This window comes from Ascaphus truei, chromosome 1 (assembly GCF_040206685.1).
Source record: "Ascaphus truei isolate aAscTru1 chromosome 1, aAscTru1.hap1, whole genome shotgun sequence".
Taxonomy (NCBI): Eukaryota; Metazoa; Chordata; class Amphibia; order Anura; family Ascaphidae; genus Ascaphus; species Ascaphus truei.
This window is the reverse complement of record NC_134483.1, coordinates 324,376,235-324,402,030: the sequence shown is the minus strand read 5'-3', so window position 1 is coordinate 324,402,030 and position 25,796 is coordinate 324,376,235.

Sequence of the window (25,796 nt, the reverse complement as noted above, 5' to 3'; positions counted from 1 at the left end):
TCGCGTGTCTGCCAGATGGCAGATATTCATAAATTGTAATGCGCATGCGCTTCAGTAATGTGTCGGCTTGCAGGTATTTTGTTTAAAAAAGATACTGTACCACAGTGTGCCATTGTAACTTGGCCTTGAGACTGAAGGAAGAGGTTGCAAAAATGTATCAATTTAGGCTTTTCATATAAAAGAAAGACAAAGACCAGTTTCGGTTACAGTATTCTCCAGAGACACGCCCGCCATGAGTGTTCAAGTGCAGCCCGCTTTCCAAAAACCCGACAGAAGTTACGCGTATTTGATATGTGCCGCGATTAATGCAACAGAGGATAAGATGGCAACAGTTGTTCAAATGTATCAGTATTTTATCGAAAACTATGACTTTTACAAATTTTCGCCAACTCCTCATACGTGGAAGCGTGCAGTAAGGAAAAGGTTATGTAGCGATCCCTGTTTTCATCGTATTGAGCCACAATTTGTTGGAGGGTATTGGTGTGTATCACCGGATTTTTCCGGTATCTATGATCATGAAGGTGGCAAAAGGCGAAGGGTCGTGTTAAAACCAACTAAGAAACGACAGTCGCTGCCAAGCAATGCACCAGCACCGGCTTCCAATGATGGTCCCGCCGTCAGTGACAACCCTGAGCCTGAGCCTGAGGCTGAGCCGGATTTCGCGTGCAGTTTTGATGAAGCTTGCATGTACCTAAGCAATTTCCAGCCTCACCAGCTGACTACAGGTGGACTAGTTCCGCTGCAAACTATCGACGTGGATGATTAAGAAAGCTGGACTGGCAGTGGACCGGCGCTGGTGCCAGCTGAATGGGAAATACTATGGTGAGTATTGTTGCCGTATTATTTTCTGTGTTTTTTTATTTTGACAATACTGTATAAATATCGGTGCGATTCCAAAGTCAAGCGATTCTCCTGTAAGCAATATCATTGGCTGAGCGGTTTCTACAGTACTGTACTGCAGATACTGAACAATTGGTGGAACGCTAGCCGCATGCGCATGTGAACAAGAGAAAATTATTGGTGGGGCTGGCTGGGTACTTTTTTAGGGGGCTGACCATCACTGTACATTACAACTTTTCTTTTTGTTTTTCCTCAGAAAAGAAAACGGCTAATGGGGGGATTTCAATGGATAATATCGCGTTGTGTGACAATGCCTGCACATTGCTGAATCGGATTTAAAACCCCACGTCTACAGTTTTTTTTGCCCTTGTTATTGATTAGGATAGAATACTGTACCTGAAACAGTACTTTATGCTGATGTTTTCCGGCCATACAGTATACTGTGTAATAAACCCGAAAAAATAAAACTATGCATTTATTCTACATGTACAGTATCATTTACATTATGTGTCTTCTACAGTATACAGTGCCAGGTTCCTACCATCTATGGGCAAAATGAATTTTATTTCTAGGTGCCCTAGAACAGAAGTTCCCACGCCAATTGGCCGTGAACTTGACAGAGGCCCTAGTTCCCACGCCAATTGCGCGATTATCCTGACTCCGTTCTGTTGCCACGAAATGGTCGCTATTTGCCATGCAATCCTGCCGGAACTAGGACTACATGGTGACCGAATCTGAGCCCTCTAGGTTGAACAGAACCGGAGTTATGGGTTCCAGGTTTCTGCTCATTTTGACCTAGCCGTTTCAAAGCAGCGCGGCTTTCTCCGCCATTACGGTCAATGATAGGACCCTCCTCGCTGGCGTGACCCTTTCTCGTCGCCATTACTGGTCAGACCCTGTTGGGGTCAAGTGAGGGGGTTCCTAACATCTATAGGCAAAATGAATTTTATTTCTAGGTGCCCTAGAACAGAAGTTCCCACACCAATTGGCCCTAGTTCCCATGCCAATTGCGCTCATTGCTCTTTTTTGACAATGTTGCCGATCTTGCGGCTTTGCGGTCTGGCAGTAAAAAAACAGTGCAGTAAGCCTCGACATTTGTTACACTGTCAAAGGAGCAAATGGAAACAATGTAAGACAAATCAACATGTTCTTTTATTGGTGGAGTAAGTACAAAAACTTTATTTACAAATACTGTACAATGTTGAAACATTTTAAGTGCACAGCAATTCAAAACATCAACAGGTGTATGGTTTACTGCTACAGTACAGTACATGTGTGAAAACATTTGTCAGTCAGTATGGTTTACAGTCACATGTTTTAAATACAGTACATTCTTTAATATCTTTAAAAAATAAATATATAAATATAATTTAAAATAATCCATTCTGTGGGTCTGAGCGGGTTGAAATTTGCCTGGTCCTCATGCGGAAGGACCCTTGCCATAGTGGACAAATATCAGCCTTCCACGTCCCCCGGAACCGGAGATAAAAAAATACAGTTTAAAAGCACATTACAAAAGTGGCTTTTTTCTGCCATGCAAGTCAATGGCAGAAACCTAAACTTTACCATTACCCTGTCTCCGTTCTGTTGCCACTAGAGGGTCGCTATTTGCCATGCAATCCTGCCGGAACTAGGACTACATGGTGACAGAATCTGAGCTCTCTAGGTTGAACAGGACCGGAGTTATGGGTTCCAGGTTTCTGCTCAATCTGACTTAGCCATTTCAAAGCAGCGCGGCTTTCTCCACCATTACGGTCAATGATAGGACCCTCCTCGCCGGCGTGACCCTTTCTCGCCGCAATTACTGGTCGGACCCTGTTGGGGTCAAGTGAGGGGGTTCCTAACATCTATAGGCAAAATGAATTTTATTTCTAGGTGCCCTAGAACAGAAGTTCCCACGCCAATTGGCCTAGTTGCCACGCCAATTGCGCGATTATTGCTCTTTTTTGACAATGTTGCCAATCTTGCGGCTTTGAGGTCTGGCAGTAAAAAAACAGTGCAGTAAGCCTCGACATTTATTACACTGTCAAAGGAGCAAATGGAAACAATGTAAGACAAATCAACATGTTCTTTTATTGGTGGAAACATTTTAAGTAACATCTCCTTTATTAAAGAAACACAGTATACAGTACAGTACAGTGGGATGGTGCGCAACACTGTCAGTCAGACCTGCACCAGTACAGTCCTAGAGGGCAGCAAACAGGGCAGGTTTTCAGGGCAACCTTGAAAACCGTGCCTGATTGCGGCCCCCAGGGACTGGAGTAGTGCATGTCTTGTGTAAAAAAACACACGACAACATCTCCTTTTTTTAAGTACAACAAGTACTGTAGGTCAAAACATGTACAGTACAATATAGTTCAGCACAACAGTATGGTCTTACAGAAAGTCGTCCACATTGTCCGTCCATGGCCGATTCCTTGCATGGCGCAAAACGCCATTAATGCAGTCTCGAACACCTTTCATTACAGGATCTGTAATTGGATAAAAGCGCCACATTTCATCCACAATGTTTTTCCTTAAATTGACAGGAAGCGCCTTTTTTACGCGATTCCCATCATAGTTCACATTGAAGGCCCAGTCGCAGTACAACGAGTAGGGAACATGGTGCTTCACCCTATACTTCTCCCTGAGCTTCGGTGGCAGATCGCACAGGGTGATGTCGGGCACCGTATCGATGCGAGCGGGTGTAGGTCTTTTGGGAGCGGGTGTGCTTGAGGCGACGGGCGATGGTAGGTTGTCTGGGAGGAAGCTTTCCTCCGGACGTGGTCGCCGTGTTGTCTCCTGGCGTGGTCTTGACGGGGTTGTCATGTCCTCCTCAACAGCATACATGTACACTACATCTTCTGGTGGAGGGGGTGCGCTTGGTGATGGAAGGGGGTCGAAGGTCTCATCATCACATCCATGTCACCCCCCTGCTCCGGCGTCGGGGAAACAGGGGCATTAGCACCGAGCAAATAATGTATGCCCGCTCTGTCAGCCTCTATCTTCTCATCCGTCTATCCATCCGTTGATCCATTTGTAGCATCCGTTGCTCCACATTTAACATGGTCTCCAGAAGCAGATCTATCTTTGCTAGCACAATAGAATTCCCGGGGAGATCCACACTTATCCCATTCAGCATCCGGTCTAACGAGCTGCTTCTTGTGCATGGCGTCTGGACATCTGGGGAGATGGGTGCAACGGAGGATGAGATGGGGGTTCCATGGACAGAAGCGGCATCGACATCGAGGAAGAGTGGAGGAGGTGACCTGTGGATACCCGGTAGAGGAGAAGCGGCAGCGTCGTCGAAGAGGGTGGATTTCCGGTCGAGAAGCAGAGTCGTCCAAGAGCAAAGGAGAAATTGACCCGTGGATTTCAGAGGCGGCGGCGTCGTTGGATGGAACCGGAGAAGATGGGGTTGGAGAAGACGGGCTGAAGATTTCCGGGACAGCTACAGCAGAGTCGTCGAAGCATATGGGAGGAAGTGGTCTGCGGGTTCGATGGGTTGGCTCCCATTCGTTTTGCGTCTAGAGTACATCACCGTATATCTTCTTGACATAATGAGGCTTACGTATAAGAAAACCCTTAGCCTTTGGGGTCAGCAGTAGGTTTTCTTTATTGGCCTTAGCCTGTCGCTTTTGCCTTGGCGTTGAAACGGCAACCGCCTTTTGCTTTTTCAGCTTGACAGGCACAGCAGAGGCGAGTGGGTTCCTGCGTCCATAGAATCGGGGTTGCTCCATGGAAGCAGGTGGCACAATGCAGTATCTGGACAAGGGCAAGTTCAAATAAATAATCACCGAGTGGTGGGCTATGCAAAGTGTGTAACCTTTTATGCATGGCGACCAGGTACAGGTGTTGAAAGTGGGCGTACTCTAATGTGAGTCATTACCGTATACATACACCATCCATTTTGTGTATTGACTGCACATAGAATACACATCGACTAAACATCGAATACACATTCTTGTGTTTGTATTTCTTTCTACTCGCAGCAATGCCTGTTAAAAAGATTTCAAAGGAGCTCAGCATGCGAATTAAGGAGATGTACACGAGCGGACACCGAATTGCTGCTATCCAGCACTGGTTAGCTACTTCTGACCTCGTTGTGCCAGCAACCACCGTGAGATATCATGCATACGGAAAAAACAGAGACCGCAAAAGTGCACCAAGGGTAACTAACGCGTAAGTATATTTATAAAACTTAACAAAAAAAATATAGAAAACTGTACGTACTGTACTGTTCCTACAGTACAGTACATCTACAGTACAGTACAGTATCTAATACTGTTGTTATTTCTGTTGATTTATATTACAACATAGTTTGTATATTTATATTTATAGTACAACAGTATACGTTTTTTGTATATTTATATTTATCGTACAACGGTATATATAGGATGTATATTTATATTTGTATTACAACAGTATATATATTTTGTATATTTATATTTATAGTACAACAGTATATATATTTTGTATATTTATATTTATAGTACAACAGTATACATTTTTTGTATATTTATATTTATCGTACAACGGTATATATAGGATGTATATTTATATTTATATTACAACAGTATATATATTTTGTATATTTATATTTATAGTACAACAGTATATATATTTTGTATATTTATATTTATAGTACAACAGTATACATTTTTTGTATATTTATATTTATCGTACAACGGTATATATAGGATGTATATTTATATTTATATTACAACAGTATATATATTTTGTATATTTATATTTATAGTACAACAGTATATATTTTTGGTATATTTATATTTATATTACAACATTATATTTATATACATTTTATATTGCTGCACATTAATAAAACAATATATTTTCTTTACATTGTAGGGAGACAACTCTTCTGGTGGACAAAATAAGTGAGGAGAATGATGAGAGGAGTACATTAAGGGTTAAAAACACTCTGCAGGAAAAGCACAATCTGACTGTATCCGAGAGCAGCATAAAGAAGATGAGACGCAGCATTGAATGGAAATATGGACGTGTGAAGTTAGTACTGGACAGTACAGGAGGTAAAAGTGTTGTTTAGCAAACTGTACTGTACTGTGCCGCTAAATTTTTTTATTCCTTGTCATTACAGAGCGTACCCCATGATACGGGACTCAAACAAAATCAAAAAAGTGGTCCAGGCCCAGGCATGGATCAACAGTGGGGAGACTTTCCAGGATTGCATCTTCACTGATGAGTCTATTGTGTCGCTGGAGAGATTTGCAAGCTTTGCATTCCACAAAAAAGGCCGCATATCTTTGAAGCCGCGGCCAAAAAACCCTGTGAAGATGCATGTGTGGGGTGCCATCTCTAGGCGTGGACCGGGTTGCATTGTTATCTTGGAAGGTAAAATGTATCAAATATAATGTCGCCTAATGCACTGTACTTTACTAGTGTTGCCTTACTGTATGCACTGTACTGTACTATTGTGCAGTTTTTTGAGCACTTTTCTTTTCTTGCTATAGGAATCATGAATAAAGCTTTCTTCCAAGACAACATTGTGCCCGAGATAGTGCAATACATCACATGCGAGTTCCCCAATGGTCACCGCTTCTACCAGGACAACGATCCGAAGCACACCGCGTCAACAGCGCATATCCTTGAGCGCGGTATCAACTGGGTGAAGACGCCAGTGGAGTAAGTGCAGTAGAATGTGTCACATTTTTGTTCCCCACTGTTTTTAGCTCTTAAACCAATTGTCCTTTTTTTCCAATGACAGATCGCCAGACTTCAATTCGATCGAAATGGTCTGGCATCAGCTGAAGGACCATATCCGGAAAGTGGCGAAACCCTCCAAAAAGGATGAGTTGTTGAAATGCATAATGAGTTTTTGGAACGATGTACTCACCGTGGAATGCTGCAATACATATATAGACCATATTGCCACTGTGTTGCCCATTGTCATCGCACGTAATTGGCAAGCATCAGGAAAGTAGTACTGTGCTGTAGTATTGTAAGTACATGTATGATACAGGTAAGTATGGCACAGATTTTTTTTCCCAGATAGTCAGAGTATAAAGTAGTTAGTTTTTTCTTTACAGAGAGAGCAGCACCAGCCATCAGGTTACAGTACATAGAATTTAACAGTAGTCAGAGTATACAGTAGTTCCAGTATACAGCAGACTAGTTTGACAGTACTACAGTAACTGCCTACTAACTGCTCAATTTTTTTCTTTCCAGAGAAAGCAGCACCAGCCATCTACAGTAGTTCTACACATCACACAATGCCATAATACAGTACGCACATACAGTACAGTACAGTAACTGCACTAATTTTTTGTTTTCTTGTCGTTTCAGGAAAAAAGGGTGGCCTGGGGGGAGGTGGGTTTTTGTGTCCAGTCTAATCTGTTTGTACAGTAAAATGTACAGTATATAAACAGCAGTAATGATGTACACAAAACCTCTCCTCTCTCAATGAACTACTGTACTGTAGACAGAATGAGGAAAAAGATAAAGACAGAAAAAATAATATTACTATATATACAGTATACAGTATATATATTATACAGTACATTACAGTATACTGTATATTATTAAATAATATTCTTATAAATGTGCATTATTCATGTTTCCCCATGTTTTACAAATGTTTTCTAAATGGTTATCCAATTTCAATCTGCGAAAAGAACTTAATAATGACTGCATTATGTATTATTCATGATTATTTTTATATTTGTATTTTTTGGTTCCTGATAAAATAAAATAAATATTTATTCACTTTCCTGCTAATCATAATCATTGACAACCACCCCTACAGTACACCAATGAATAAGAATGAATGACAAAACAACATGAATCAGTTAATGGTTTTTTTACTCTCAATTCTCACAATGCTGTGCAAATCGGATTTACATTTCAAAATCGAGAAGGGATTTTTCCAAAGCGTTACCATAAACAAAGCCTCTAAGGGTTGGGGGGAGGGGGATGGTGTGATTACACGCAGTCGCACTGAGGCTTTGTAGCTCGGCTATGGACGGATTAAGAACACAATGGCAATATTCAGAAGATTAACAACTCTGTGGAGAGAGGGGGTTGGCAGGGTGACTCATGCGCTGTAAGCAGCAAGCTCCCATCTCTAAAAGGATTAGAGCACATGCAGGCGCAGTCAGCCGATTGACGCTTGGCTAGGGACGGATTAAAAACACAATGACTAAAGTAACTGCAGTAAATGAATGACTCTGGAGGTGTGTGGCTAAAATTGTTAACAGTACTGTAATTTCAAAAGGCAGTTCATCATAATAATTTGATCAATAAACCCCCAAATACAACCCCCAAATACAGTACATAAAAAGCAAGTCACTTTAACTCCCTGTGCCTCAGGCACCAAAAACAAACAGTAGATTGTTAGCTCCACCGGACAGGCAGGGACCTGTTCCTGAAAAATGTATATGTAAAGCGCCACGTATACTCTACACAAAACCTCTCCTCTCTCAATGAAGTACTGTACTGTTCACAGAAAGAGGAACAAGATACTGTACAGACGGAAAAAATAATATTTATATATATATATATATATATATATATATATATATAATTAATTAATATTCATATAAATGTCCATTTTTCATGTATCTCCATGTTTTACAAATGTTTTGTAAATGTTTCTCCGATTTTAATCTGCCAGAAGAATTTAATAAAGGCTGCAGTATGTATTATTCATGATTATTTTTATCTTTGTATTTTTTTTTCCCCTGATGAAATATAATAAATATTTATTCACATTCCTGGTTATCGTAATCATTGACAACAACCACACACCCCCGCCCCCGACAGTATATTGTAAGAATGAATGACAAAACAACATGAATCAGCTAATGTTTTTTTTACTCTCAATTCTCACAATGCTGGGCAAATCGGATTTACATTTCAAAATCGAGAAGGGATTTTTCAAAAGCGTTACCATAAGCAAATCCTCTAAGGGTTGGGGGGGGGGGGGTGGTGTGATTACACGCAGGCGCACTGAGGCTTTGTAGCTCGACTATGGACGGATTAAGAACACAAAGGCAATATTCTGAAGATTAACAACGCTGTGGAGAGAGGGGGTTGGTAGGGTGACTCACACGCTGTAAGCAGCAAGCTCCCATCTCTAAAAGGATTAGAGTACACGCAGGCGCAGTCAGCCGATTGACGCTTGGCTAGGGACGGATTAAAAACACAATGACTACAGTAAGTGCAGAAAATGAGCAAAGCGTTGTTGTGTGTTTTTTTACACAGGACATGCACGACTCCAGTCCGTGGGGGCCGCAAACAGGCACGGTTTTCAAGGTTGCCCTGAAAACCTGCCCTGTTTGCTGCCCTCTAGGACTGTACTGGTGCAGGTCTGACTGACAGTGTTGCGCACCATCCCACTGTACTGTACTGTATACTGTGTTTCTTTAATAAAGGAGATGTTACTTAAAATGTTTCAATATTGTACAGTATTTGTAAATAAATGTTTTTGTACTTACTCCACCAATAAAAGAACATGTTGATTTGTCTTACATTGTTTCCATTTGCTCCTTTGACAGTGTAACAAATGTCGAGGCTTACTGCACTGTTTTTTTACTGCCAGACCGCAAAGCCGCAAGATCGGCAACATTGTCAAAAAAGAGCAATGAGCGCAATTGGCATGGGAACTAGGGCAATTGGCGTGGGAATTAGGGCTAATTGGTGTGGGAACTTCTGTTCTAGGGCACCAAGAAATAAAATTCATTTTGCCTATAGATGTTAGGAACCCCCTCACTTGACCCCAACAGGTTCCGACCAGTAATGGCGACGAGAAAGGGTCACGCCGGCGAGGAGGGTCCTATCATTGACCGTAATGGCGGAAAAAGCCGCGCTGCTTTGAAACGGCTAAGTCAGAATGAGCAGAAACCTGGAACCCATAAGTCCGGTTCTGTTCAACCTAGAGGGCTCAGATTCGGTCACCATGTAGTCCTAGTTCCGGCAGGATTGCATGGCAAATGGCGACCCTCTCGTTGCAACAGAACGGAGTCAGGGTAATCGCGCAATGGCGTGGGAACTAGGGCCTCGGTCAAGTTCACGGCCAATTGGCGTGGAAACTTCTGTTCTATGGCACCTAGAAATAAAATTCATTTTGCCCATAGATGTTAGGAACCCCCTCACTTGACCCCAACAGGGTCCGACCAGTAATGGCGACGAGAAAGGGTCACGCTGGCGAGGAGGGTCCTATCATTGACCATAATGGTGGAGAAAGCTGTTTCAAAGCAGCGCGGCTAAGTCAGAATGAGCAGAAACCTGGAACCCAAATTTTTTTTATTTTAAATTTCTTTTTGGTCACTCACTCAGGTACAGTAAGCAAGCAGTGGTGGGCGAAGTTACAAAAGGGCAAATTCCTGCTGTCAAGCAGGAATGTGATTCAAACCAGACACACGTTCAAAGGAATGATGTGGGAGAGATGTAATGTGTGCAATGAAATCAAGTTAAAAACAAATTTATTGGGAGAGATCCGCAATTAAAATATACGGTCCTCAATACATAAATCCTATGTTAGCGGTGAATTAAAAATAAGGTGGAGGAAGGGTAGACCAAAAAGGAGTATGTATCCCAAATAAATTCTTGGCTACTGTTGCTCTATACCCTCTAACAGGGCAGGTAAGTATATGCAATGATACAGTGTATGGTTTCTAAATGCTTCTAAATGTTTGATACAGTGTGTAGCACTGACATGTGAAAGGAGATACAATATTGCCAAAAGGGCTACTCAAACAATGTCAGAAGCGAGGGTTCCCTTTACACTGCTACTGTACTGTACACGCCTATGCATTTCAACAATTTTCAAATGAGACATACAGTACAGTACCGTACTGCAGCACAGCACGCAAATGCATGTACTTTAAATATGCAATTTATTATTACTGCGCGCACACGCACAGACTGTGTACTGACGTAGGTTGAACAGCGAAGGTATTAAACTTCAAAGACAACAGCTCGCAAACGCCCCCATGAGTTTTTACAAGGCATTGCAGTATTGCAGACAGCGAGAATAAAATGCCTAAATCACGGGCGCGAAAATAACGCAATTCACTCCGGGCGAAAACGACACAAAACCGCACATAACCGGGATAAACTGAAATTCGCGGAGCTAGGCGAGTTAGAATAAAGGGTGTCGCCACTGTATCTGCTGCATTTCATACTGTCAATCACTCTTCTCCAGCATATTACTGTATAAACTCTCTTTGTATCTGCAACAAAGCCCTATCGTGATTCTCACCTTAAAGTACCTCTTTCATTGCACATTTGCTGTCTCTGTCTCTGATGTCTTCATCTTCTGTCGATCTCTCTGTTGGTGTACTTCAAGGCTCTGTTCTGGGACCTCTCCTTTTCTCTCTGTACACACTATCATTTGGTGACATCCTCAACTCTTTTGGCCTTGGTTATCATTTCTCTGCAGATACGCAGATATATCTATCCACCCCTACCCTCACTCCTGCAATCCAGTCTCAAGTCTCTGATTGCCTCATGGATGGTGCTCTGTCGCCTTAAACTTAATATGTCTAAAACTGTATTCCTCATATATCCCTTTAAATTTTCCCTAATACCCCCTTTTCTATCACAGTAAACGGTAAAACCATCTAGCCTGTCGCCAAAGCACATTGCCAAGGAGTGGCATTTGACTCTTTCCTTTTCCACTCACAGCATTGGCCAAAATGTGTTGCTTCTTCCTCCATAATATTGCCAATATCCACCCTTTCCTGTCTCAATCCACTGCTAAAACTCTAAGGCATGCCTTATCCTGTCCCGTCTGGATTATTGTAACATACTGCTAACAGTCCTCACTGTCTCACAACTTTTTCCACTGCAATCAATTGAAAATATAGCTGCTAGAATAATTTCATTTTCTCCGAAAATAGTGTCCACTCATCTCCTCTTAAATCCCTCTCCTGGTTTCCCTCCAAATTTTGTATTACCTACAAAGTTCTCCTTTTAAGACTCTCCACTTATTTGCTTCTTCCTACATACTGTATCAGCATTGATCTCTCGCTATCTCTCGCTATGCCCCTGCTCGTCTCTTGCGCTGTTCCCACAACTGCCTCCTTTCCACCCCTTTCACCTCTATAGCTCTCTCTAGTCTTAAACCCTTTTACCTCACTGCACCTTATCTGTGGAACTCCCTCACACTCAATATATGCCTAGCATCTTCTTTCCCCAACTTCAAGATAAACCTGAAAACTCACCTCCTTAAATGAAGCATCCCAATAGCCTGGACTCATGGCTATTGTACCACAGTCACTCATGCCATGCACTTGCCATCTACTGCACCTATTTCCTCACTTGCTGTCTACATAAGTTTTCCAACATAACACTTAGGGGGCTATGCACTAAGCTCAATGGCTTTGCGTTCTGATTTGGCCAAAAAGCAGGTTCGTTAAAAAGTGAAGCCGGGGACGCGATGCACTAAGGCCTTGAGGCCATTTTTTAACGTTCCTGCTCAAAATAGCTCAGAACAGCCACAGCGAACGTGTTGTTTTTTTCCCCCTGCTAGCGTTCTTAACCTTTACGTACGCTAGCTGATAGAAAAAAAAGCCGCATGTAACATTTGCATGGAGATTTGCCATCTCCATGCAAGACTGTTACAGGCGATCGTACACTAAATAAATATATTTTAATGATAGTGTACATGAGCAGGGGGTGTCCTGAGCTGAACCGCATTGGTTTCAGGTCCGAGGACCCCCTACTTCAGGAGATATAGTCCCCGTTATGGGGTGCCAGTATCCCCTGCAGTTTAAAGCTCCCGAGTCAAGTGACCGGGTAATTTACATTCTGCAGGGGATACCGGCACCCCATAAAGGGGCCTATATCTCCTGAAGTAGGGGGTCCTCGGACCTGAAACCAATGCGGTTCAGCTCAGGAGACCCCCTGCACATCTACACTAGTATTAAAACACACATAACAATAAACAATGATTCATTACCATAGCAGCTATACGCTATGGTAATGAAGCAGCATTAATGTATTTTTAATAATTTTGTGCGGGAGCAGGGGGTCCCTTGAGCTGAACCGCATTGATTTGTGGCTACGGGACCCACTGCTTCGCGAGTTTCAGGCCCCGGTATGGGGCATCAGAGGCCAATGTTGCCGCCATCTTTATAGCATCCAAGACGCGACGTGGGCTCTATAAAGATGGCGGTGACACTGGCACCCGATGCCCCATACCGGGGCCTGTAACTCCGGAAGCAGGGGGTCTCTGAGGCAGAAATCAATGCGGTTCAGCTCAGGGGACCGCCAGCTCCCACACACTATTAATAAAAATACATTAATGCAGCTTCATTATCTTAGCGGATAGCCGTTAAGGCAATGAAGGGGTTAAGGCACATTAGCATGTTTATTGGAGACAATAAACAACACGCATCCCCCCCGCCCCCTAACACATACAGTACTGTAATGGGCAAAATTACTATTATCCACATATGGATAATAATGCATTTGCCCATTTTAAATACATATAAATGACAATAAATACAATAAAAACATTTTACACTTACGTTTTACAGGCACCCACGATGAAGGCCGTCTTCATCCTCATCTTCATTCTGGCCATGCCTCTCTGGTGCTGCAAAACATACACAACAATCACAATAGCCAATGTAATGTCCCCTAACCCCTTAATCACCATAGCGGTTAGTAACCACTACAGTCATTAAGGGGTTAACCCACCCTCACCCACCACTCAGGAGGCCTACATACCCTCCCACACTAACCCCCCACCCCGTGAGGCCTAACCACCCTCACCCACTACTCACAAGGGAGGCCTACCCACATACCCTTGGTGCCAATACACCCCCCCCCCCCAGTACCAACACATACAGTACAATAATGTGCAAAATAACTATTATCCAGATATGAATAATATATTATTTGCCCATTATGAAACACATAAAACATGCATAAATCAAAACATGATTTTTTAATCTTAAAATCACCACATTGCATGTTACAAATAAATCCAGCATCTATTGTAAATATAAGCCAACAAATCAGCAGCTCCACAAATGTCTATGAAATGTCACACAATTGCATAGAGTGTTACATGATGCAATTAATCTGTGCATCATGTAACACTATGCAAAATATATGTAACAATAAAATACACTATGAACAATGTCCCTTAACCACCAATGCCATCATGAAAATCAATTTGAAACTAACCAACATCAATACAATTAGCATCAATTAATCCATTTCCTCAAACAATTAAAATACAATACAAATCAATTATACAATTCCCTATTCAATTGCTAAAGCCAAACCATTGCCCAAACAATTCTAATTTAAAGTAACCACCATCATTCTAATCTAACTACCATAAAGAAGCCATTACCTAAATACAAATTAGATTATTCACAACAATGACAAAATAAAGATGCTAAATACATTATCATTACATGAAAAGAACCTAAGCAAACAAGCAATTATAAACCCTCTAAAAGGTGCTAACCTACAATGGGTGTGAATAACAGTGAATAATAATTATCAAAAAATAAAGTGATAAATAATATAGTGAGAAAAGCAACCTAGGGGAACAACAACCAACAGATCATTCCTAATCTGATAAAACAATTACACATACAAAAGAGTGTCCCCGGCGCTTGAATTCAGTCCAAAAATACCGTAATCAAACAAAGATAGTCTCTGATACAAGGCTCCTTCTGGACAGGTTGATGAACTGGTTGGATAAAGTTCCAGATGGGTAGGTGTCCTTAATCAAGTGTCTTCACTGGTTCTGAAAAAACAGAAAAAAGGCACACCAATTGTGCAGTATATCACAGCAACAAGTCCCTGACTAGAACTTGCAGAATCCTACTCACAGGATAAAGATTGTCACATTCAGGGGAGAGAATCTGTATACACTTCCCGTCCCTGCACGCTTCCCACGGACCCCACGTGGTTTGGCTTGTAGAATTCCCCTCAGATGGGCGATGTTGATCGTGGATGTCAACGATACAGCATACACCAACGGTGGAACAGGGAATAGGACAATACTAGTGTGATATGTAACAAACTTTAATAAAACACTTAAAACACTTAAAAACCACACTCACATGGTATGGAGGTGAGTCATACAACTCACGGATGCCGTCCGCAACCTGAAAGTTCCCTGATCTGCAGCAGAGAGACTCACTGCACGCGCCACCTGCTACCGGCAAGCGGGTGACGTCAGCGATGCAGGAAGTCCTTCCTATGTCTGGAACTAAGGTGGCCGGATCGGGTCAAATCACTAAGCTCCTCCTCCCTATGCATTTCATGACACTAGGTCACTTCCTCAGGGGATACCGGAGCTTAGCTAATGGAACACTTAAATAGATACCCCAATTAAGAGACCTTCCAACAAAGGGGAGGTGCTACGGATGGAAAGCAACCTATATCACACAGAAATCAGCAATCTCACATCAGAAGGCTGGTGGGGTCAAATTGTGAACATACATTAAGTTCTAATCCATTCAACGCTTAAAAAATGTATACAGTAATACACATTGCAGGGAAATAAAAAAGGTTAAGAACATGAAAATCTTATAGATCATTACATGAATAATAAAAAATAGACAAATATTGGACATACAATGAATGAAATCTCATACACATTATGCAAAGAAATAATCAAGGATCTTTCAAAAATGCCGCCAGATCAAATTCGATGTTAAGACCTAGGGGGGACAGAGTTTTTAATACATAGATCCAATAACTCTCACGTTTGTATCCTGTGTTTAATCTGTCCCCCCCATGCCAACAGCCCTTGGGATTGTCAATTCCCATACATACCAATCCCTCAGGGTTCTGACCATGGTGTATTTTGAAATGATTAGAGATGCTATGAGTCACAAGGCCCCTCTTAATGTTATAAACATGTTCGGCGAACCTTCGTTTGAGGGGCCTCCCCATGCGGCCCACATATTGTAGCCCGCACGGACAGTCCAATAAGTAGACACAAAAATTGGTCCTACAGTTTATGAAGGTGTTGATGTTAAAACTTGCCCCTGTTACATTTGATTTAAAAATTTTACTTTTTTTTACTATGCTTGCATCCAATGCAATTGGGGCATGTATAATATCCCCTAAGATCATTAAGCCAGGTTACATGGCGATCCCTTAAGCCATCAATAGGACAACTGGGGGATAGGGTGGATTTTAGATTTCTAGCCCTTCTATATACAATCTTCGGTTTAGTAGGGAGGATGGTTTTCAAGATCGGATCTCTCTGGAGGATACTCCAATGTTTATTTAGCGTCTTGGATATGACTTCAGCCAAACCACTGTATTGTGTGATAAAAAATGGAAACTGACCCTGTGTCGTTGGGACAGGGGCAGCGTTCTTTTTACAAATCAGTGTGGCTCTGTCAATTTGATTAACCTCCAAAATGGCCTGATCCAATTCACGACCATTGTACTCACGTTCTAAAAACCTACTTTTTAAAACTTTAACCTGCTGTTGGTAGATCGTGTTTTCAGAGCAATTCCTCCTTATTCACAATGCTTGGCCTTTAGGTGTATTCCGCAACCACTGAGGGTGGTGGTGGCTCGATGCCAGTAGATAAGTGTTGGCATCCACTTCTTTGTTTGCTCAGATTTTTTGTTCCTTTAATCCCTTAGCAGCAGACCACATTAATTATGGCATTATTTACAAATAGAGCACTGAGAGGGCAAAATTTAGCAGGTTTCTTTAGTGACACTAATGATCTTATGGAGACAGATAAAGATAGCCTTGATACTCAGTTTTACAAATTGGAGAAGTTGATGACACAGGAGATGAGACAAATCTGGGAGACCTTTATGCTCAAGCAATATCTTGAGAACAAAAGGATCCCCAGAGGACTCAGAGTTTTAAAACCTCCTACATCAGATTATGAAGATGAAGAATTTTTAAAAGAATGGAAGTGTATATTGGACACATGTTCAGTTAATCTCATGCTACTCCTAATTAAACATAGAGCCGTTACAATAGAGGCTCTGGATGGGCAAATTAATTCAATTAAAGAACAATTGAAACCATTTACAGAGCTTCCAGAGTATAAGAGCTTAGAAGAAAAAACATCTTTAAAAATAGAGAAAACGGAGAAAGAAGTGAAATTGACTAAACATAAAAAGTTTTTAAGAGATAAAAAGGATTACGATGAAAATAAGCAAAGAAATTGGAAAATAGAAAAGGCTATCACGATTAGCGAAGTAGATATTGGTGGGCTTGAAGTAGCCCAATCATCAAATATCCCCAGAGGCAGAATTGCTTCCACTAAAAGTGATAAAATAGAAAATCCCATATTGGAGAGAAAAGGAGATACACTGTCAAAACAGGATGTTAAATCCACTGCCATTTCAAATAAGGGCAAAAAGAAATCAAATAAACAAGACCCAGTTGATCAGAGAGTATCTGGGGAATATGTGGATGAGAAATTAACTACAGGACATGAGCATCGTGATAGGTCTCCTGTTGACAGATCCCCTATAGACAGGCCATATGGAGGTCATTGTGTAACAAAAAAACACAATTCTTCTTTTTTAGATCAGCGCCAGGGCCGAGTACCACTGCAGGAGAAATGGAGGGGCCCCAGAACCCAAACAGGCAGACAAGACCAAATAAGAATAGAAAGGAAAAGGTCAAGAATGGAAGATTTAGAGGAAATAGAGGAGAGACAAGGAAGAGAAAGAGAAAGAAGAAGGATAGACCAAGGGAGAGATTGGTAACAAGTAATGTATTCAATATCAGTGACGTTCCTCTAAAACAAGCAGAACTGGATGTTCTATCCCAGGGTCTTAACTTTGCCCCGGTCAATAGACCAAACATGTTTAATACCTTTGTTGATGTCCATTTTTTCTGAGGAAGATCACTCTTAAAAAATAATATTTGAAGGATGCAGTTAGTAGATCGGTAATCTTGCCAAGTGTAAACAATCAGGCAATGAAGCCCCCTCTAACTCCATTTAAGAAACCATCGACCTTCTGTCCTAAAGGAATGAAGGGCAACTTTGTCGATACCTTTGCTGAGATGGTAATTTCAGATCTAGAAGCAGCAAGCATAGATTTTAAGTGTCATAGACAAAATCTTAGCAAGGAAGAAAAAGAGGCTGTGAAATCCCTTGAGTCAAATACTAAAATAGTGATCAAGGCAGCAGATAAAGGGGAGGGAGTGGTCGGGATGAATTCCTCTTATTATGAGGAAGAGTCACTTAAAATATTGGGAAACGCCATCACATACCAGAAGTTGGAAACAAATCCCACCATTCCATTTAAAGAAGAAATGGTGGTTTTTCTGGATCAGGGTCTTCGGGATGGAATCATAACTACACAGGAACGGGAATTTCTAATAGTTGAACAACCTAGAATTCCAGTTTTCTATTTCATCCCGAAGATCCATAAGAACCTTACCAGACCCCCTGGCCGCCCAATAATATCAGGGATCCGTTCCCTCACTTCAAACCTTTCCCAATGCCTAGATTACCTTCTTCAAAAACATGTAGTTCAAGTCCCGTCGTATTTGAGAGACACTTCACAAGTACTGACCCTAGTGCAAGATATCGCCTGGATGGATGATTTTTGCTGGGTAACATGTGACGTGGTCTCGTTATATACTGTGATTGAACATCAGATGGGATTAGATGCGATTAGAAGAGTCTTGGAAAAAGATGTTGGGATGGATGAAAAACTGAGACAGTTCATCCTGGATGGGATCAGATTTATTCTGACTCATAATTTTTTCAGTTATGACCATGAATTTTTCCTCCAGACATGCGGCACTGCCATGGGCACCAGGTTTGCACCTAGGTATGCTAACTTATTCATGTCAGTTTGGGAGGAGGACCACATTTGGTCCTCCAACCCATTCAGTGCAAACCTGGTGCTCTGGAAGAGATCATCGATGATGTGCTGTGTGTCTGGAACGGGTCATTCGATGAGCTGGAACAGTTCAAGTCATATCTCAACACCAACACGTGGAATTTAAAGTTTACGTTTAACCATAGTAGATCCAATATTAATTTCATTGATCTCACCCACTATGTTGTTAATAATATCATCCATACTAAGACCTTCCACAAAGAAGTGGATGCCAACACTTATCTACTGGCATCGAGCCACCACCACCCTCAGTGGTTGCGGAATATACCTAAAGGCCAAGCATTGCGAATAAGGAGGAATTGCTCTGAAAACACGATCTACCAACAGCAGGTTAAAGTTTTAAAAAGTAGGTTTTTAGAACGTGAGTACAATAGTCGTGAATTGGATCAGGCCATTTTGGAGATTAATCAAATTGACAGAGCCACACTGATTTGTAAAAAGAACTCTGCCCCTGTCCCAACGACACAGGGTCAGTTTCCATTTTTTATCACACAATACAGTGGTTTGGCTGCAGTCATATCCAAGACGCTAAATAAACATTGGAGTATCCTCCAGAGAGATCCGATCTTGAAAACCATCCTCCCTACTAAACCGAAGATTGTATATAGAAGGGCTAGAAATCTAAAATCCACCCTATCCCCCAGTTGTCCTATTGATGGCTTAAGGGATCGCCATGTAACCTGGCTTAATGATCTTAAGGGATATTATACATGCCCCAAGTGCATTGGATGCAAGCATAGTAAAAAAAGTAAAAATTTTAAATCAAATGTAACAGGGCAAGTTTTAACATCAACACCTTCATAAACTGTAGGACCAATTTTTGTGTCTACTTATTAGAATGTCCGTGCGGGCTACAATATGTGGGCCGCACGGGGAGGCCCCTCAAACGAAGGTTTGCCGAACATGTTTATAACATTAAGAGGGGCCTTGAGACTCATAGCATCTCTAATCATTTCAAAATACACCATGGTCAGAACCCTGAGGGATTGGTATGTATGGGAATTGACAATCCCAAGGGCTGTTGGCGTGGGGGGGACAGAATAAATACAGTATCCAAACGTGAGAGTTATTGGATCTATGTATTAAAAACGCTGTCCTCCCTAGGTCTTAACATCGAATTTGATCTGGCGGCATTTTTGAAAGATCCTTGATTATTTCTTTGCGTAATGTGTATGAGATTTCATTCATTGTATGTCCAATATTTGTCTATTTTATATTATTCATTTAATGATCTATAAGATTTTCATGTTCTTAACCTTTTGTATTTCCCTGCAATGTGTATTACTGTATACATTTTTTAAGCGTTGAATGGATTAGAACTTAATGTATGTTCACAAATTGACCCCACCAGCCTTCTGATGTGAGATTGCTGATTTCTGTGTGATATAGGTTGCTTTCCATCCGTAGTACCTCCCCTTTGTAGGAAGATCTCTTAATTGGGGAATGTATTTAAGTGTTCCATTAGCTAAGCTCCGGTATTCCCTGAGGAGGTGACCTAGTGTCATGAAACGCGTAGGGAGGAGGAGCTTAGTGATTTGACCCGATCCGGCCACCTTAGTTCCAGACACAGGGAGGACTTCCTGCATCGCTGACGTCACCCGCTTGCCGGTAGCAGGTGGCGCGTGCAGTGAGTCTCTCTGCTGCAGATCGGGGAACTTTCAGTTTGCGGACGGCATCCGTGAGTTGTATGACTCACCTTCATACCATGTGAGTGTGGTTTTTAAGTGTTTTAAGTGTTTTATTAAAGTTTGTTACATATCACACTAGTATTGTCCTATTCCCTGTTCCACCGTTGGTATATGCTGTATCGTTGACATCCATGATCAACATCGCCCTTCTGAGGGGAATTCTACAAGCCAAACCACGTGGGGTCCGTGGGAAGCGTGCAGGGACGGGAAGTGTATACATATTCTCTCCCCTGAATGGGACAATCTTTATCCTGTGAGTAGGATTCTGCAAGTTCTAGTCAGGGACTTGTTGCTGTGATATACTGCTCAATTGGTGTGCCTTTTTTCTGTTTTTTCAGAACCAGTGAAGACTCTTGATTAAGGACTCCTACCCATCTGGAACTTTATCCAATCAGTTCATCAACCTGTCCAGAAGGAGCCTTGTATCAGAGACTATCTTTGTTTGATTACGGTATTTTTGGACTGAATTCAAGCGCCGGGGACACTCTTTTGTATGTGTAAATGAAAAGAACCTAAACATGAGCCAAACAATCAATTATTATCCCTGAATGTCTATCCATACAGATAGATAAACATAACATACAGGGGCAATAATAGAGCACAAAAAAGAAAGCATTTACATACAAAATAAACATACAATACACCCATTCAGTGTCTGTGAATGTATGTATATACATAGATACATTAACGGGCATTAAATGGGACTGAAAAAATAAAAGACATGACTCAAAAATAAAAAAAACCTATTAAAAGTAAAAAATAACATACTTTTCTTTTGTTTTCTCACCATTTTATATCCACTCAACAAAATCCAAGTGACCCGGAAGCACAGGAACCAATCCACAGGTAAGCCATAAAATAAAAAACCATAACAAATCCACGTCTTGCCTTCTTTCTTCTTTGGGGTCTTTTGGGGTCTTCTCTGTCTTCTTCCGTCTTCTTCAGTCTTATTACGCCACGCCCTTCTTCTCTTCTTAGGAGGGGAGATGTTCCCTCCTCGGCGACCAGCTTCAAAATGAGGCGACATAGGCTTTTATAGGCCTATGACGTCACATTTTGGTCAAATGTTTCCCACGGTCTTGATTGGGCCGTGAAAAACATGTGATTTGGCCGAGGGAAAAAAAAATGATGACGCCATTTAATGGTAATGAAAGCACAGCCAATCAGAATGGCTTTGTTTCAATTGCCTTTAAGATGACGTCATTAAAAGAAACATGGATGTCTCACATGGTACGGTAGCCAATCAGAGCGTGGGAACTCCATCCCATCTCTGATTGGCTCTGGTAGACCATGTGACAGAGGCTTGGGGAGAACGGATGTGACGTCTTTGAAAGCCTGTCACATGGTACTAGAGCCAATCAGAGTTGGGGTGTATTTCCCACGCTCTGATTGGCTACCGTACCATGTGAGACCGGCCATGTTTCTTTTAATGACGTAATTTTAAAGGCAATTGAAGCAAAGCCATTCTGATTGGCTGTGCTTTCATTGCCTTTAAATGACGTCATCTTTTTTTTTTGGCTCGGCCAAATCACATGTTTTTCACGGACCAATCAGGACCGTGGGAAACATTTGACCAAAATGTGACGTCATAGGCCTATAAAAGCCTATGTCGCCTCATTTTGAAGCTAGTCGCCGAGGAGGGAACACCTCCTCTCCTAAGAGGAGAAGAAGGGCGTGGCGTAATAAGACTGAAGAAGACGGAAGAAGACAGAGAAGACCCCAAAGAAGAAAAGAAGACCACAAGACAGACGGGAAGGATTACAAATAGAAGAAAAAGACACAAACGTGGATTTGTTATGGTTTTTTATTTTATGGCTTAACTATGGAATGGTTCCTGTGCTTCTGGGTCACCTGGATTTCGGTGACTGGGCATCTAATGGTGAGTAAACAAAAGAAAAGATTATTATTTTTACTTTTACAGGTTTTTATGATTTTTCATTCATTCATGTCTTTTATATTTACAGTCCCATTTAATGCCCGTTAATGTATATATGTATATACATACATTCACGGACACTGTGCATGTTTTCCAACACTGTAGGGGCATGGGCAGAATGAAGATGAGGATGAAGACGGCCTTCATCGTGGGTGCCTGTCAAAGGTAAGTGTAATATCTTTTGACTGTATTTATTGAATGTTATATGTATTTAAAATGGCCAAATGAATTATTATCCATATTTGGATAATAGTAATTTTGGCCATTACTGTATAGTATGTGTTAGGGGGGTGTATTTAGTTATAATTCTTGTTTATTATTTTTGGAGGTGCAACATTGGTACTGCAGGCCCGTGGGTACCCTGGGACTCCCGCGGGGACCCCGGGAGGGCCGCGTGGACCCCTGCACTCCCGCGGGGACACCCGCTTGGTGAGCCGGGGACCCCCGGACACCCGTGGGGTCAGCCGTGGACACCCACGTGACCCCCGGGCTCCCTCGGGGACCCCCGCGTGGTTTGCCTGGGACACCCGCCGGCCTGCTGTATGGGTTATGCGCATGCAAAAATAAAAAGCAAGAATTTTTTATAAGTCCAGATTTCTTTGCGTCTACTCTGACCTGGCGTGTTCTTATCAACGCAACTTTCGCGTACGCTAAGGTTGCGTTGCTTAGTGCATCCCGCTTAAGGGCAGAATTTAACGCAAACGGTTGCGATCAAGCAAAGTTGGACTTCTGTTATCACTTTGTGAGGGTTGAACAAGAAAAATATGCAAGATGTTAGCCTTGAAAGGGAACAAGACTACACTTTTTGTTCTATATTTTTCTCTGCTTAGCCCTGCGAGAATATTTGCTAATTTGTGTAAGTGTTGAAACTGCAAGTAATTATGTAATTATGATCACACCTCGTTCTACCTGCTATAAAAATATAGATGTAATAAAGGATAAAGTTAGTGCTTAATTAATCAGACTTTTGCCTGGCTGCACATATGTAACTATAGCTGTAGCTATGCAATAATAAAAGTCTCTGGCAGACAGTTACCCTAAAGGCAAGAGTGAAGTTTTATTTCTTCCGCACTGCCAAGTGGATTGTCAGTGATAGAAGAAACAAAATCCAAATGCTAGTGCTATACTAGACTTGCTGTTGCTGCTTGCTAGCCTAGGGTCAGACAGACTCAGATGATCTGCTGTAATATACAGTACTAGCCCTACTGGCCTGCCTGGCACTAGCACGAAGAAGCAGCACAGTACTCCTGCCATCCCCAACCACTCCCCTTCCGTGTTCCCAGCCACCCACCACTAGGCACTCCACTAGTTGTTGGTATCAAATAAATGTACTTTATAATATTTAAATGAAATATACGGCTAGTTGTAGCAAAAAATAATTATATATATATATATATATATATAAATAAACTTAGTTAAGTCTTCTTGTCTTGCGGTTTTAGCAAGGTACTTCCAAAGAAGTACAGTAGAGGCAACGTTTATTCTAACAAAAACCAGTGGCAATTCCCCAAAAGACCCAGGTACACCCAGGTACATTCTGAATACATGCCTTAAACTTTCCTTAAACTAGCCCCAGCATTCCTGCATTGATTAATGGCCTATCAGATTAACAGCGGGGGGTTCCTGGCAAACCCATTCAAACTGAATTGGACTGCCAGGGATCCCTGCTGTGTTAATCCTATGGGTCGTTAGTCAATGCAGAAATGCCTTAAACGTGCCTCAAACTAGCCCAGAACATACCCAGCATATACCCAGAATGTAACCCGGCTAGTTTACAGCAAATGTTAGAATAAACGTTGCCTCTACTGTACCTTGCTAAAACCGCAAGACAAGAAGACAGGTGATAACCGCTTCAACATTAAAAGCGTATATATATATATATATATATATACAACAGCGTCAGGGTTCATCAGACTCAGCATCTTGCAACACATCGATATTTTGGCCATGGACAAGCAAATTGGACAGTATTTCAAGGACCCTCCCAGGTTCTGCTACCGCAGAGGTTGTAATTTGGGAGACTTGCTTACACAGGCAGATCCACATTCCAAATATAGCAAGAAACAGTCCTGGTTGACTAGACCAGTGGGAGTGCATAAATGCCGAGGATGTGTCAACTGCCAGTATATGGTGCTTGGCAAAAGTTATCCACATCCACATCATGGACATCGTATCTACATCAAGGACTTCATGAATTGTGACTCAAAATACGTGGTGTATTTCATCCGGTGCCCTTGTGGGCTTTACTACATTGGCAAGACCATAAGGATGCTTAAGGAACGCCTCAGTTTACATCGGTCTGCAATCAGGAAGGCCTTGGCAGACACCGACAATAAGGAAGACCTCACACAACAACCGGTGGCTTGTCATTTTAAAGAAAAACAGCACAGTCTCGCTACTTTACGGTGCATGCCAATTGCGCACGTTCCACTGTCCCCCAGGGGTGGGGACCGCAATAAAGCTCTCCTTCAATTGGAGGCACGGACTATCTACAAACTGGACACATTAAGTCCACGCGGACTGAATGAAGATTTGTCGCTGAGCTGCTTCCTTTGAGCAATCTATCATGACAGTTACGGAGCCTAATCGGGACTTGGTTGCTTCTAATCAATGACTTAATTGCTTCATGTATCTCTTTACCCTCAGATCAGGAACCTACTGGATGGGGCTTGCATTATTGATTGCGGCCGCACATATTATTACTGAACCCTACAGGATTTATTTTGTTTCTATGCATTGGTTATGATCACCAATTACTGCTTATCTACCTCACTGATACCGTAGATGTCTTTGTGCTATGACACTAATTACTTTACATAGCTAATATACACTACGATTGTAGTATATATTGTCACGATTTCGAATATGACATATGTTATGCATCATAGCATAATGATTATCCTAGATTGCCTATACAGGCCTATTCAGCACTCTACCCATTAATTGATGATATTTAAGCGTTGTTGGGCATGTTGGTGCAATGCATTATTACACCGGTCTATTTATACATTTATTCTGTTAGTCCAACACAGTATATACAGATGTATTCATATTACTATTGCGTCAGCTCATCTCAGTTTATATGTTCACATGTATTGGGTATCACTGTATTGCACTGTTTCATTGGTGTTTTATGTTGGTGCAACATTATTTCATGCTGATTGTCTTGCAGGGGCTAACACACGTCCTTATCTTTGATAGCCCATTTATAGATTAGCTCATGCTACTACATAGTATATGCTGGCAGCTTTTCATATATGATACAGTGCATCAGACTTTCCTCTTGGTTACATAGTCTTGCTGCTATACAGCTTATCAATTTACCATGGGCTATTATTACAGGTGTGCTTTGCCTGGTTCCACATTCAGTCTTTGTATCAGCAGAGAGCAGAGGCTCTCAAAGTGATTTGCTCCATTTATTATTTATTTAATTATTGTTGCCAGTTTGCACATGCGCATTTGCTCCCTTAACTGTTCATATGATGTTCTCCATTAGACAA